Raw genomic sequence first — 12,752 nt, 5'->3', positions numbered from 1 at the left:
TATGGTCATACATTAAATGAAACAAGCACACAGAGGTAAAATGATTGTCTTTGAAGGTCACAACCCTGAAAGGGGGTATGGATAGCTTACAGGCAAAGCCCACAAAAGTAGCATCAACATGACAGAGCCCTCAATTAAATCCATTGCATGAGACAGCAATGAAAGGCAGAAAATATTTGCAACTACTGCCCAAGCTTGAATAAAGCTACATATCTGTGGGGAGGAAATCACAGAGATGCCAAATCAGGACCTGAATATCACTGAGGACATGAGCCCTGAGCCACTATTATAAAACAGAGACCCCGGAATTTGAATAGAAACAGTGCTAAAGCCTTTGACAGGCAGGGTAAGTGCAGAACTTAAAATAATCCACAGAGGGAGTGTGAGACTAAATCTTCAAACCACATGAGGTAAACTTACCAAATAAAACACTATAAAAAAGAATAATTTTCAACTAAGTAAAAATAATCAATCTGAAAATGATTGTGAAAGCAAAATCAAGAATCTCAAGGAAGTAGATCTGTTTTTGAGTAGCTTCATTAAAAGAACAAATTATAAAATCAAACAGGTTATATGGGCAGAAATAACAGAGAATAGATTTACCTTCTCTCATTAACCAACTAAAAACCTTGAAAAATGTATAAAATAATGATTTTTGCTGTAAAATGTCAATATGTTGAAATCTTACATCCAATAGATACAATAACCAAAATGAGACACAGAGAAACAAGACTGAATAAAATTAACAGAGTATCAGTGAACTGAGGGACAATGTGAACGGGTCTTATATATTTGTAATTGGAATCCTTGAAGGAGGGTAGAGGGAAGAAAGGACAAATATTGGGGTGGAGTATGATTCTTTTTCTCCAAGTGTAATGAAAACTTTAAACCATAGATCAAACATGCTTAATGAAACACAAACAAAGGAAACGAAGAAAACTACATCAAGACATATCATAAATAAATTGCTTAAAATTAAAGATAAAGATAAATCTTCAAAGCAGCCAGAGGAAAAGGACAATTGCATATTAAAAAGAAAAGAAAAGAAAAGAAATTAAAGGAAAAGAAAAGAAGAGGAAAGGGAAATAACAGACTTCTAGTCAGGAATAACTCAAACCAGAACACAGTGAAGCACCTACTTTAAAGTACTAAAACAAAGCCAACCCAACCTAGCAAAAATATCTTTAAAAAACAAAGCCAAAATAAAATCTTTTCAGACTTTCTAAAGCTGAACAATGCTATTTTAGCAGACTTACACTACAGGAAGTGTTAAGGGAAGTACTTTTATGCAAAGGGAATATGATATTAGATGGAAATATCAATCTTCACAAAGGAATAAAAAATATCAGAAATGGTAAATGTGTGGGTAAACAAAAATAATACTTTTCATTATTTTTTTAATTAAATTTATTAGAGTGACATTGGTCAACATGAACATATATATTTCAGGTGTGGGTTTCCAATGCACTATGTGCCCACCACCTAAAGTCAAATCTTCTGTCACAATATATTAGGACTCTCTTTTCCCTTCACCACCTTCCCTATGGCAACCTCAACTCTGCTGTTTGTGTTCACAAGTTTCACTTTTATATCCCACAAATTAGTGAAATCATACGGTTCTTAGCTTTTTCTGACTTACTTATTTCACTTAGCATAATATTCTCAGGGTCCATCCATGTTGTTGCAAATGGTGCTATTTCATTCTTTCTTTGGCTGAGTAGTATTCCACTGTGTATAAGTACCACGTCTTCTTTATCCAGTCCTTTACCTCAGGCCACTTTGATTGTCTTGGCCACCGTGAATAATGATGCAATGAACATAGTGGTGAATATATCTTTGAGAATGCGTGATTTTGAGTTTTTTGGGTATATACCAAGGAGAGGTTTTACTGAGTTGTATGGTAGCTCTATTCTCTACTTTTTGAGGAATCACCAGACTGTTTTCCATAGTGGCTGTACCAGTCTACATTCTCACCAGCAGTGAATGAGGGTCCCTGTTTTCCACAATCTCTCCAACACTGGTTATTGCTTGTCTTGTTGATAATGGCCACTCTAACAGGTGTGAGGTGGTATCTCATTGTAGTTTTGATTTGCATTTCCCTAATTGCTAGTGAGGATGACCATATCTATTGGCTGTTTGTATGTCTTCTTCGGAGAGGTGTATTTTCAGGTCCAGTATAAAAATATATCAATAAAATATAATTTTATTGATTTCAGAGAGGAAGAGAGAGATAGAAATATCAATGATGAGAGAGAATCATTGATTGGCTGCCTCTTGCATGCTCCATACTGGGGATCAAGCCTCCAACTGGGGCATGTACCCTGACAGGGAATCGAACCGTAACCATCTGGTTCATAGTTCAATGCTCAACCACTGAGCCATGCCGGCCGGGCTTCTCTGCCCACTTTTTGATTGGGTTGTTTGTTTGTTTGGTGAATTTTATGAGTTCCTATGGAATACTCATAAAATTAATATTTTGGAAATTAAACCTTTGTCAGAGCTACTGTTTGCAAATATCATTTCCTGTCTGGTTGGCTGCCCCTGTTTTGCTGTCAATTTCTTTTGCTGTGCGGAAGCTTTTTAATTTGATATAGTCCCATTTATTTAGTTTTGCCTTTACTTCTTTTGCCTTTGGGATAAAGTTCATAAAATGTTTTCTATGACTAAGGTCCATAAGTTTGGTACCTGTTTTGCTTCTATGTTACTTGTTGTTTTGGATCTTAAATTTAGTACTTTGATTCATTTTGAATTAATTTTTGAACAGGGGACAAACTATAATCCAATTTCATTGGTTTGCATGTGGGTTTCCAATTTTCCCAGAACCACTTATTAGAGACTATTTTTACTTCATTGTGTGTTTCTTGCTCCATTGCTGAAAATTATCTGTCCTTATACATGTGGTTTTATAGCTGAGCTCTCCATTCTGTTCCACTGATAATGTGTGTCTGTTTATCTGTCAACACCATGCTGTTTTGATTATTGTAGCTCTGCAGCATAATTTGAAATCAGGGAGCATGATACCTCCAACTTTGTTATTTTTTCTCAAAATTGCTTTGGCTATTTGGCTATTTTATGGTTCCATACAAATCTGATGATTGCTTGCTCTATTTCTTTAAAAAAATGACATTGGCATTTCATGGGGGTTGCTTTGGGTATTATTGTTATTTTAACTATGTTGATTCTTCCAATCCATGAACATAGGATATTTTTTCCATTTTTCTGTGCCTTTTTCTTTTCCCTTTTAATCTTTATTGTTGAAAGTATTACACAAGTTCTCCTTTTCCTCTGATTAGCCTCTTCCAGCCCTCTCCTGTCCTACTTCCTCCCCCAGGCCCTTACCACCGCATTGTCTGTATTCACAGGTTATGCATATATGCATACAAGTTCATTGATTGATCTCTTCCCACTCACCCTTCCCTACCTTTCCTCTGAGGTTCAACAGTCTGTTCATGCTTTCTATGACTCTGGGTCTATTTTTGATCATCAGTTTATTTGATTCATTAGATTCCACATATGAGTGAGATTGTGTGAATATAGGGGTGCATAAATTCTTTCTGATGAGTGTTTCAAGTTTCTTAAGATATATTCCTAGAAGTGGGATTACTGGGTCAAATGGTAGTTCCATTTTTAATTTCTTGAGGAAACTCCATACTGTTTTCCAAAGTGACTGCACCAGTCTGCATTCCCACCAGCAGTGTACTAGGGTTCCTTTTTCTCCACAACCTTGCCAACATTTGTTGGTTGATTTATTGATGATAGCCATTCTGACAGGTGTGAGGTAATATCTCATTGTCATTTTGATTTGCATCTCTTGGATGATTAGTGACTTTGAGCATTTTTTCATATATCTCTTGGCCTTCTGTATGCCCACTGCGGAGAAATGTCTGTTTAAGTCCTTTGCCCATTTTTTAATTGGATTGTTCATCTTCCTTTTGTAAAGTTGTATGAGCTCCCTATATATTTTGAAGATTAACCACTTATCAGATATGTCATTGGAAAATATGATCTCCCATGTGGGGGTGGGTGTCTCTTGTTATTTTGATGATGGTTTCCTTTGCTGTGCAGAAGCTTTTAATTTTCATGTAGTCCTATTTGTTTATTTTCCCCTTCATTTCTAGTGTCCTAGGACAGTGGTCAGCAAACTGCTGCTCTGCAAACCATGGTTCGTGAGCCACATCCGGCTCTTTGGCCCCTTGAGTGTGGCTCTTCCACAAAATACCGACTTCTGCGCATGGGCCACGAAGTTTCAATCGCACTGTACGTGCTTGCCAGCATGTGGTATTTTGTGGAAGAGCCACACTCAAGGGGCCAAAGAGCTGCATGTGGCTCGCGAGCCGTGGTTTGCCGACCACGGTCCTAGGAGAAGTATCAGTAACATATTGCTATGAGAGATGTCTGAGATTATGGTGCCTATGGTTTCTTCTAGGACTTTTATGGTTTCACATCTTACGTTTAAGTTTTTTATCCATTTTGAGTAAATTATTGTGTATGGTGTAAGTTGGTGGTCTAGTTTCATTTTTTGCATTTACCTGTCCAATTTTCCCAATACCATTTATTGAAGAGACCGTCTCTGCTCCAATGTATACTCTTGCCTATTTTGCCAAATATTAATTGAGCATAGTGGTTTGGATTGATTTCTGGGTTCTCTGTTCTGTTCCATTGATCTATATGCCTGTCCTTGTGCCAGTACCAGGCTGTTTTGAGTACAATGGCTTTGTAGTATTACTTGGTATCTGGCATTGTGATTCCTCCAACTTTGTTCTTCTTTCTCAAGATTGCTGCAGCTATTTGGGGTCTTTTTTGTTTCCATATAAATTTTTGGAGTGTTTGTCCTAGGTCTGTTGGTATTTTAATAGGGATTGCATTGAATCTATAGATTGCTTTGGGTAGTATGGACATTTTAATGATGTTGATTCTACCAATCCAGGAACATGGTATATTCTTCCACTTGTTTATATCTTCCTCTATCTCTTCTTTCTTTTTTAATACACTGAGGCCACATTTATGTTGATAAATGTGTTCAGTATTTTTTTATTTTTTATTGATTTCAGAGTGGAAGGGAGAGGGAGAGAAAGAGATGGAAACATCAATAATGAGAGAGAATCACTGATCAGCTGCCTCCTGCATGGCCCCTACTGGAGATCAAGCCTGCAACCTGGGCATGTGCCCGTGACCGGAATTGAACCTGGGACCCTTCAGTCCGCAGGCTGACACTCTATCCACTGAGCCAAACCAGCTAGGGCTATCTCTTTTTTCAATGTCTTGTAGTTTTCAGAGTATGGGTCTTTTACCTCCTTGGTTACGTTTATTCCTAAGTATCTTAATTATTTTGTTGAAATGGTAAATGGGATTTTTTTGTTTTTGTTTTTGTTTCTCTTTCTGAGAGTTCACTGTTGCTGTATAAAATCTATGGATTTTTGGGTCTTCATTTTATATCCTGCTACATTTCTGAACTCATTTATTAAATCCAGTAGTTTTTTTTTATGGAGTCTTTAGGCTTTTCTATGCACCATATCATGTCATCTGTGAATAATGACAGTTTTACTTCCTCCTTTCCAATTTAGATTGCTTTTATTTCTTCTTCTTGTCTGATCACTATGGTCAGGACTTCCAGAACTATGTTAAACAAGAGTAGTAAAAAAGGGCATCCCTGTCTTGTTCCTGTTCTTAGGGTGAACAGTTTTAGTTTTTGCCCATTGAGTTTGATGTTGGCTATAGGTTTGTCATGTATGGCCTTTATTATGTTGAGATATGTTCCCTCTATTCCCACTTTACTGAAGAATTCTTATCAAAAAAGAGTGTTGGATTTTGTCGAGTGCTTTTTCTGCATTGACTGATATGATCATGTGATTTTTGTCTTGCAATCTTGTTATATGCTGTATCATATTTATTGATTTGTGAATATTGTACCAGCCTTGCATCTCTGGAATAAATCCCACTTGGTCATGATATACAATCTTTTTAATGTATTGCTGGATCTGGTTTGCTAAAATTTTGTTGAGGATTTTAGCATCTATGTTCATCAGAGATATTTGCCTGTAGTTCTCTTTCTTTGTAGTGTCTTTTTCTGGTTTTGGAATTAGGGTGATGGTGGCCTCATAGAAAGAGTTTAGAAGTATTCCTTCCTCTTGAATTTTTTGGAATAGTTTGAGGAGTAGAGGTGATAGTTCTTCTTTGAATATTGGATAAAACTCCTCCTTGAATCCATCTGGACCAGGGCTTTTGTTTGCTGGAAGTTTTTTATTTTTATTTTTTATTACTGCTTCAATTTCATCAGATTTATCAGCCTATTCAGGTTTTCTGATTCTTCCTGATAGAGTTTTGGAAGGTTGTATTTTTCTAGGAATATGTCCACTTCATCCAGATTGTCCTGTTTGTTGGAATAAAATTGTTCATAGTATTTTATTACAATCCTTTGTATTTCTGTGGGGTCAGTTGTTACTTCACCTTTTTTATTTCTGATTTTGTTTATTTGGGTCCTCTCTTTTTGTTTCCTGGTGAGCCTGGTTAGAGGTCTATCAATCTTGTTTATCCTTTCAAAGAACCAGCTCTTGGTTTTATTGTTCTTCTGTATTGTTGTTTGTTTGTTTTTTGGTCTCTATGTCATTTACTTCCCCTTGATATTTATTATTTTCTTCCTTCTACTTGTTCTGGGTTTTTCTCTTTCAGATTATTTAAGTTGTAGTGTTAGATAACTTATTACCAGTTTTTCTTGTTTGTTTGTTTTTTTAATGTAGGCTTGTAGTGCTATGAACTTCCCTCTCAGGACTGCTTTCACTGTGTCCCATAGGTTTTGTATTGTTGTGTGTTCATTTTAATTTGTTTCCAGGATGTTTTTTATTTCTTCTTTGATCTCTTTGGTAACCTACTCATTGTTTAATAGCATGCTATTGAGCCTCCATGTACTTGATTGTTTTTTTAGGATTTTTACTGTAGCTGATTTCTAATTTCATGCCATTGTGGTATGAGAAGATGCTTGATATTTCAATCTTCTTGAATTTGTAGAGACTTAGCTTGTGTACTAACATGTAGTCTATCTTTGAAAATGTCCTATATTTATTTGGGAAGAATGTATATACTGTAGCTTTGGAGTGGAATATTCTGAAAATGTCAATTAGTTCCATTTGTTCTAGAGTGTCATTTAAGATTGCTGTTTCCTTGTTGATTTTTTGTCTAGACGATTTATCCATTGATATCAGTGGGGTATTAAAGTCCCCTACTATGATTGTATTGCTGTCGATCTCTCCCTTGATATTCTCCAGAAGTTTTTTATATATTTAGATGCTCCTGTATTGGATGCATATATGTTTACCAGAGTTATAGCCTCCTGTTTTATTGATCCCTGTAATATTATGAAGTAGCCTTCTTTATATCTTGTTATGGCCTTCACTTTGAGCTCTATTTTGTCAAATATAAGTATTGCTATCCTAAGTTTTTGTTTTTTTCATTTCCATTTGCCTGAAAAAATTTTTTCCTTCCCTTCACTTTCAGTCTGTGTGATTCCTTTGTTCTGAGGTGGGTCTCTTGTATACAACATACATATGGGTCATGTTTTCTTATCCATTCAGGTACCCTATGTCTTTTGATTGGAGCATTTAATCCATTTACATTAAGGTTATTATATACTAGAGGCCCGGTGCACAAAAATTTGTGCACTCGGCGGGAGGGGGGGGGGGTCCCCCCAGCCTGGCCTGTGCCCTCTCACAGTCTGGGACCCCTTGGGAGATAACAACCTGCTGGCTTAGGCCTGCTCCCGGGTGGCAGAGGGCAGGCCCAATCCCTAGGTGCAGCCCCTGGTCGGGCTCAGAGCAGGGCCAATTGGGGAGTTGGGGCGCCGCCCCTTGTCATGCACAGAGCAGGGCGGATCGGGAGGTTGCAATGCCACCCTCAGTCACACTCAGGATAGACTGATTGGGGGGTTGGGGCACCGCCCCCTGTTACACTCAAGGCAGGGTCAATGGGGAGGTTGCGGTGCCACCCCCTGTCACGCACAGAGCAGGGCCAATCAGGGGGTTGGGGTGTTGCCCCCTGTCACTAACAGAGCAGGGTCCATCAGGGGGGTTGGGGCGCTGCCCCCTGTCACTCACAGAGCAGGGCACATCAGGGGGTTGAGGAGCTCCCCGCTGTCACTAACAGAGTAGGGCCGATAGGGGAGCTGGGACACCGCCCCCTGTCACACACAGAGCAGGGCGGATCAAGGGGTTGGGGCGCTGCACCCTGTCACACTCAGGGCAGGGCCAATGGGGAGGTTATGGCTCTACCCTGTCACACACAGAGCAAGGCCCGTGGAGGGGGATTGGGGCGCCACCCTCTATTACCCACAGAGCAGGGCCGATCAGGGGGTTGGGGCACCACCACTGTCACACTCAGGGCAGGGCCGATGGAGAGGTTATGGTTCTACCCTGTCACACACAGAGCAGGTCCCGTGGGAGCGGGGGGTTGGGGCACCTCACCCTGTCACACACAGAGCAGGGCCGATCAGGGGGTTGGTGCGCTGCACTCTGTCACAGACAGAGCCGCAGGGCAATCAGGGGATTGGGGAGCTCCCCCCTATCAGGCACAGAGCAGGGCTGATCAGGAGGTTTGGGCGCTGCCCCCTGTCACGCTGATCCCGGTGCCGGGAGCCTCGCTGCTCCGCTGATCTCGGTGCCGGGAGGCATATTACCCTTTTACTATATAGAATAGAGGCCTGGTGCACGGGTGGGGGCCGGCTGGTTTGCCCTGAAGGGTGTCCTGGATCAGGGTGGGGGTCCCCACTGGGGTGCCTGGCCAGGCTGGCTGAGGGGCTGAGAGCTGTTTTCCCGCTGGCAGTTGACTAAAAGCTCCCAACCGCTCCTTGTTTTCTTTTTTTTTATTTTATTCTGGGCCAGCTTTAGCTCTGAGGCCTCGCTGCTGAAAACATGGATACAATGTTGCGGTCCGGGGCTGACTGAAAGCCAGTTTTGTTTAGCTTCTTATTTGCAACATAGTAATAGTTGCTTAGAGTTGCAGTTGAGAGGCCAGCAAGTGAGGCGGGGAACATTGGAATCTGCAGTCCCTGGAGGAAGCAAGCCTCCCTGCTCGCTTCAGTGCATGGCTGCCGGCCGCCATCTTGGCTGACAGTTAATTTGCATAAGGATATGCTGATTAGCCAATGGGAAGGGTAGCGGTTGTACGCCAATTACCATGTTTCTCTTTTATTAGTGTAGATAAGTACTTTTTTGTTGCCATTTTTATTCTTTATGCCTGTGTTCCTTCTTCCATTTCTATTTCTTCATTTTATAGCAGTCCCTTTAGCATTTCTTACATTGTTGGCTTGGTGGTAATAGTGGTAATAAATGTTCTTAGCTTTTTTTTTTTCTGCAAAGCTCCTGATTTCAACCTTCAATTTTGAATATTAGCGCTACTGGATAGAGTATTCTTGAATTCAGTTCCTTGCTTTGCATCACTTTGTATGTGTTTCTGTTGAGAAATCAGTTGATAGTCTAATGGGAGATCCCTTGTAGGTAACTTCCTGTTTCTCTCTGGCAGCCTTAAAGAATCTTACTTTGTCGTTGATGTTTGCCAATTTAATTACAATGTGTCTTGGTGTCAGTCTTTTTGTGTTCATCTTGTTTGAAACTCTCTGTGGTTCTTGGATTTGTGTGACCTTTTCTTCCCAACCTCAGGGAAGCTTCCTGTCATTACTTCTTCAGACAGCTTTTCTATTCCTTGCTCAGCTTTCTCTCCTTCCGGCACCCCTATGATGCAGATGTTGTTTTGTTTCTTGTTGTCCTAGAGCTCCCTTAGACTCTCCTCCTGCTTTTTAAATTTTTTTCCAGTTGCTGCTCTGCTTGGGTGTTTTTTTCGACCTTGTCTTCTAACTCGCTGATTTGGTCCTCAGCATCTTCTAGTTTGCTGTTGAAACCTTTCATTGTGCTCTTTATTGCAGCTATGTCATTCTTCATTTCCACTTTATTCTTACACATCATGATTTCTCATCCAGGCATTTTAGTATCCTATAACCATTACTCTGAACTCTTTGTCTGACAAATTGCTTGCCTCCATTTCATCTGGTTCCTATTCTGGTGATTCCTCCTTTTCTTTCATTTGGGGGTTGTTTCTTTGTCTCCCCATTTTTGCTGTTCCTTTGTAATTTTTCTATGTATTAGATCAAACTGCTATGCCACCCAGATTTTTTGAATTGGTCTTATGTAGTAGATGTTTTGTGGGACCCATTGGTGCAGTCTCTCATGTTTCCTGGTCTGGGTGTTTTGGGAGGCCCACTACTTGAGATATTTGGGTTCTCCTGATATAGTTGGATCTTGAATGTTATTGTTCCGTTCATGAATGGAGTCTCCTCTCAGGGTGTCTGATTATGTGGCTCACTCCCTACCACATTGTGCCAACCGTTATGGAGATGCTGAATAAACAGCACAAAATACAACATGACAAGACATGACACAGAAGGAACAGAACACGAATGTAGATAAGTCACCTATAACCCCAATAAAAGTGACCACCAGAGAAAAGAGAATTAGGAAATAGGAAAGAGAGCAAGAATGATAGTGAAAAAAAAGAGAAAAAATAAAGAAATAATATGGGGAGAAAACACAACAAAACAAACAAATAAACCAAAAATCACAAACAAAAAACACCCAGAAAAAAAGGGGGGAAAGAATCTGTGGATTCAGAGCTTAAATAGAGAAAATACAGTTAAGGAATTGGATGAATATGGGAAAGACCACAGTTTAGAATAGAGGATGGAGAAAAGAAATGAGAAGACTGGAAGAAAAAATTTTAAAAAATTTTTTTGAAAAGAAGAATGGAAGAGAGAGCAGATAGACCTACATTTAGCAAGTGAAACAAGTAAAAAAATTAGGAGAAGAAAAGCCAAAGAGAAGAAAGAAAAGGAATTGAGTAGTGAAGAAAAAGAAAAGAGAAGGGGAAACAGAGTAGGAGCAGGGAAGAGGAAATTAGATATATAGGTGTACCAGTTAATAATGCAGATTTTGTAATCAAAGAAAACACAATAATTTCAAGAGAAACATCAAAAATGCTTTATTCAAAGTAATGTCCATTGCTAGCTACACATTTCCCCATCTTTCAGGTAATTTGTGGATACCGTTCCAATAGAACTTTTCTTGTTTTAAAGCAAACCATTCAGAGACCCAATTTTCCACTTCTTCATATGTTTTGAAGTGCTGCTCAGAAAGTGCATGTGCCATTGATCGGTGCAAGTGGTAATCTGAAGGAGCACGGTCTGGTGAATATGGCGGGTGGGTTAATACTTCCCAGGAAAGATCTTTTAACGTGTCTTTAACTGGTTTTAAAGTGTGTGATGGTGCATTATCATAAAGCAAAATTACTTTGTTGTGTCTTCTGGCTCATTCTCGTCATTTTATGATTAAAGTGTGGTTCAAATTGATTATTTGTTGTTGGCAGCAATTGGTATTAACAGTTTCACCTGTTTTAGAAGCTCGTAACACACCATACCTTCCCGATCCCACCAAACGCAGAGCATTGTCTTCTTTCTGAAGAGATTTGGCCTTGCAGTCGATGTTGATGGCTGAGCTGGATCAACCCATGATTTTGTGCATTTGGGATTCTCAAAATAAATCCATTTTCATCGCCAGTCACAATTTGATGCAAAAAAGACCTTCTTTCATGCAGTTGAAGCAACATTTTACTGATGACTTTTTGGTCTTCCATTTGTCTTTCGTTCAGTTGATGTGGCACCCATTTTCCTTCCTTTAAAATCTTTCCCATTGCTTGTAAACAATCAGAAATTGTTTGCTGAGCAACGTTTAATCTTTCTGCAAGTTGTTTTTGAGTTTGACACATATCTTCATCTAATAATACTTGTAATTGTTGGCCTTCAAACTTTCAGTTGACCTGGACATTCTTTGTCTTTTACATTGAAATCATTACTTTTAAAGCGTTTAAACCAGCGTTCACAAGTATCTTGAGATGGAGCATATTCACCATAAGCTTCCCGAAGTATACAATAACTTTCAGCAGCACTTTTCTCCAAAATAATGAATTAAAACTTCCCACAAATGCTCTTTTTTTTGGCACAAAATTTGACATTTTTAAGTGTAAACATATCTATGATGTTAAAACCTTCAGCAAATTTGACATATGAAGTTTTGAAGTTTACTGTCAATACAAAATAGCATACATATCAAATCGCATATATATCAACATATGTGTAACTCCATCTATTGAAAAAAATCCTCATTATTAACTGGTTTATGAATAAACCAACAGAGACTAGAATAATAACACATCAATAAAGCAGATAAAGAAGTTCTATTTTTGAAAAGGAGGAAAAAGGAAGGAAATAAGAAAACTAAGATGGGAAAAGGAGAAGGAAAATGGGAGGAAAAAAAAGAAGTGAGGAAGAAAAAGGTGCAAATAATAAATAAAAATAATAAAATAAGATGAAATTAAAAATTTAAATAACACATTTAAAAAAATAAAAAAGTAAAGTGTCATTCGCTTCAGCAGAGTTTTAATGCCCGCTGAGAGCTGGTTTAGGACCCCATTCTTCTGTTTCTGTCTGCTAATTCTGGGCTTACTGGTAGGTAGTTAGGTGCTGGCCACTGTCAGGCCCTGTCTTTTGGCTTTTTGCACCCTGCTTGAAGCTCCAAGCGATCCACAGGTCCTCAGCTTGTGTCTGTTTCCACAGGCCCTCTGCTTGTCTCTGTTTCCACAAGCCTTGGTGCAAGCAGGCAGAGCCAATCTGCCCTCTTTGTCTGCCTGCCAACTGTCAGTCTTAATCACTCAAGCTT

At 39.2% G+C, this 12,752-nt stretch overlaps 1 protein-coding gene across 3 annotated transcripts in view; it reads left to right on the top strand.

Moving 5' to 3' along the window:
- The window catches only part of SGCG (sarcoglycan gamma), a 158,589-nt gene that overhangs the window by 67,808 nt on the left and 78,029 nt on the right, over positions 1-12,752 (top strand). The gene's annotated exons all lie outside the window — the stretch shown is intronic.

Source organism: Myotis yumanensis, unplaced genomic scaffold (assembly GCF_028538775.1).
Source record: "Myotis yumanensis isolate MYYU_CA2020_CCGP unplaced genomic scaffold, mMyoYum1.0.hap1 SCAF_3, whole genome shotgun sequence".
Lineage (NCBI taxonomy): Eukaryota > Metazoa > Chordata > Mammalia > Chiroptera > Vespertilionidae > Myotis > Myotis yumanensis.
This window is presented reverse-complemented; position numbering and strand designations above follow the sequence as displayed.